This window comes from Panthera tigris, chromosome B4, assembly GCF_018350195.1.
Source record: "Panthera tigris isolate Pti1 chromosome B4, P.tigris_Pti1_mat1.1, whole genome shotgun sequence".
Taxonomy (NCBI): Eukaryota; Metazoa; Chordata; class Mammalia; order Carnivora; family Felidae; genus Panthera; species Panthera tigris.
Genome location: NC_056666.1, coordinates 83,417,994 through 83,421,767, shown reverse-complemented (window position 1 = coordinate 83,421,767; position 3,774 = coordinate 83,417,994). Strand labels below are relative to the sequence as shown.

Here is a 3,774-nt window from a genome sequence, read left to right as displayed (position 1 = left end):
GTTAGGCGGGGCGAGGGTTGCTGGCTGTTGCCAGGGCAACTGGAAGCGATTGGCGGTTATCCGCGGTTTGAAGCTGTTAGGCAGTAGAGTCCGGGATGCTCAGAGGTCATTTGGGATCAGCATGAGGGGCATGAGGGCCTTTCTAAGACAAGACTGTCCTCTCAGGAGGTCATCCAGTCGTGCCCGCGCCGGGGACACCTGCACCCGGGGGGGGGGGGGGGGGGGGGCTCTGGGTCACGCCCTCCTGGAGAAGAAAGTAAGTGTGGCCCAGTGGCTCGTGTCACTTCTCTAAGCTTTCTTCTTCCTTGTAGAAAATTTAAGTTGATAATTCCAATATTACATTGCAATGTGTTCTAATATCAAAGTAGATTTTTTTCAGGTGAGTAAAAAGAAAAAAGCCACCCGTCCTCCCCACTACCTAGCAGTGACTTCAATTTGTCAGGTATTACCTATCACTGTTTTCTCAGCCCAAATGTTTTTTACACAGTTGAGTTTATTTGGGGAAAATCATCTTGTACCCTGCTTTTTCATAAATATGCATAGGATGTAATCGTTGTTAAAATCTTAGCAACAGAGAAGGCTTTTGAAGACCTGAATGTAAATCTTGTTTTGTAGTGAATTGAAGAGACAGAGATGAAGCGGACGCAGCACGTGAAGGCAATTCTTTCAAGAAGTTTGGCTGTAAAGGAAAAGGTCAGTAGCCAGAGAAGAATGGCAAGGAAAAGAAAAAATTTAGGATTTTTCTTTAAGAAGAGGAGACGTAGTGGTGTTTATTAGTACAAGAGAAAAAAACAACAACAACAACAACTAGTAGTCAGAGTTTAAAGATACTGCCAACAAAGAGAATAACTGATTGAATGATTCTGTAAAGAAATAGGAGGAGAGGGGCGCCTGGGTGGCTCAGTCGGTTGGGTGGCCGACTTCGGCTCAGGTCATGATCTCGCGGTCCGTGAGTTCGAGCCCCGCGTCGGGCTCTGTGCTGACAGCTCAGAGCCTGGAGCCTGTTTCGGATTCTGTGTCTCCCTCTTGCTGACCCTCCACTGTTCATGCTCTGTCTCTCTCTGTCTCAAAAATAAAACGTTAAAAAAAATTAAAAAAAAAAAAGAAATAGGAGGAGATAAGATCCACACATCAAGTACATAAATAGCTTAGGAAATGGAACCTGGTAGGAAGATGTCAAAGGGGGTGTGGATGTTTATAATTTTAAATCTATTATAAGTTGGCAAGAGTAATGAAGATATTTCAAAATACATATATATGGCAAATAATATGTATTCTCAGTCCCATTAGTAATATTATAAATGGAATATTAAATGCTTATTACATTGGCAAAGATTGGGGAGCCTGGGTGGCTCAGTTGCTTGAGCATCCAACTTTGGCTCAGGTCATGATCTCACAGTTGCTGAGTTTGAGCCCACATCAGGCTCCCAGTCTGCTTCGGATCCTCTGTCCCCCTCACTCTCTGCCTCTCCCCTGCTCACACTCGCTCTCTCCAAAATGAATAAACATTTTTTTAAAAAGAGTATGCAAAAAAAAATTGGCAAAGATTAAAAAGAAAATAATATATGTGTTGGGCAAGGGCTCAGTTAAATAGGCACCCCCCCAGACATTTTAGGACTCTGTATCCTTAAAACGTATATATACTTTGACTAAGGAAGTGTACTTCTAGGAAGTTCTCAAAAGGAAGTAATCAAAACTGCACACATACTAAGCTGGATGGAGTTCATTTCAGCTTGCCCACCAATGAAAGATAGGTGAAATGCATTATACCCATACTTCTTAGACATGGATAACATGGTTGCAAATAAGAGAAGTTTACTTATATTAGTTTCCTTAAAAGCATCTTCGGGTTTTATGGGGCGCCTGGGTGGCTCAGTCAGTTAAGCCTCCAACTTCAGCTCAGGTCATGATCTCACAGTTCATGGGTTTGAGCCCCACATCTGGCTCTATGCTGACAGCTCAGAGCCTGGAGCCTGCTTTAAATCCTGTGTCGCCCTCTCTCTCTGCCCCTCCCCTGCTGGCACTTTCTCTCTCTCTCTCTCTCTCTCTCTCTCTCTCTCTCTCTCTCTCAAAAATGAGTAAACATTGAAAGAAAAAAAGAGCATCTTCAGGTTTTATAGGAAGGGAATGTAGAGTTGCAGTCTGATTGACTACCCTGATACATAATCAGTGGGATGCCTTGAACCGTTAAAAATTATTTAGAAGACTATTTAATGTTAAGAAAAGATGTGTAAAGTACATTGTTAAGAGAGAAAAGTGGGTTATGAAAGCAGCGATATGTAGGTTCTTACCACATGGTGGGTTTTTCTGTTTTTTGCTATTCTGCTTTCTGCTTATCTGTATTCCACATGACAAATATATATTTTTCAGGACATATAAAATGTTGCTCTTTTATTTTTTCTAATGTTTATTTTTGAGAGAGAGAGACAGAGTGGGAGCTGGGGAAGGGCAGAGAGAGAGGGAGACACAGAATCCGAAGCAGGCTCCAGGCTCTGAGCTGTCAGCACAGTGCCCAATGTGGGGGCTCAAACTCATGAACTGTGAGATCATGACCCGAGCTGAAGTCAGATGCTTTACTGACTGAGCTGCCCAGGCGCCCCATAATGTTGCTCTTTTAAAGGTGTGACTAACTTTATAAGTGAGGAAGGAAGTTGGGGAAGTGCTCTCCTGATGACCTTGAAATAGATGATGGCTCTCTGTGAAATAGAAGATCAAAAGAAATTTGATACTCTAACAACCTGAGAGAACTATTTTTTAAATGTATCTTATAGATGCATATAATTTATCAATGCCCCCACCAGTCTCAGAAAAGATTGAGTGTGCTCAGAAAGAGTTATATGCTATAATAGGAGACAATGATAGGAAAAGGTAAAAGTTATTGGAAAACAAAGAAAATAAAGGCAAGGGTATGTTAATACCCCCAAAATAATCATGCCAAAAGGTCCTATGTAATTGGTAGAGGCATGCTACCACAAATTAGTCTGAGGTCCCTAGCAACTAAAGCAAAACATAGTTCTAAGTTTCACATGGTCTGTAAGATTTTTTTTTTAAGTTGTTTAAGAGAAGTAAGGGCGCCTGGGTGGCTCAGTTGGTTAAGCGTCCGACTTCGGCTCAGGTCATGATCTCGCGGTCCGTGAGTTCGAGCCCCACGTCAGGCTCTGTGCTGACAGCCCGGAGCCTGGAGCCTGCTTCGGATTCTGTGTCTCCCTCTCTCTTACCCTCCCCCATTCATGCTGTGTCTCTCTCTGTCTCAAAAATAAATAAACGTTAGGGGCGCCTGGGTGGCTCAGTCGGCTAAGCGTCCGACTTCAGCTCAGGTCATGATCTCGCAGTTCGTGGGTTCGAGCCCCGCGTCGGGCTCTGTGCTGACAGCTCAGAGCCTGGAGCCTGTTTCAGATTCTGTGTCTCCCTCTCTCTCTGACCCACCCCGTTCATGCTCTCTCTGTCTCAAAAATAAACGTTAAGAAAAAAAAATTTTTTTTAATAAACGTTAAAAAAAAATTTTTTTAAAGACAGAAGTATAGTTTGGTACAGAAACCTGAGAAAAATTCTTCCCTAGGTCCTGGTAAGGGAATAATATGAGATTCCTCTATTACTATTGTGTTTATTCTATATTTATAGAATTTAGCAACATCTCAGAAAGGTTATATTCCTATTTATTAACTCAGTAATTACAAGCTCTTATTAAGTACAGTGAGAAATAGAAACATGTAAGACAAAGTTTCTGCCCTCATTTATTGTGAAAGAATAACTATAACATAATTGCATATTTAT

General features: G+C 42.1%; 1 long non-coding RNA gene across 1 annotated transcript; it reads left to right on the top strand.

Moving 5' to 3' along the window:
• Positions 1 to 697, top strand: LOC122240107. The gene is made up of 3 exons (XR_006219443.1): positions 1 to 105; positions 380 to 442; positions 616 to 697. It is a non-coding gene; the product is annotated as an uncharacterized LOC122240107 (long non-coding RNA).
• The last annotated feature ends 3,077 nt before the right edge of the window (positions 698 to 3,774 follow it).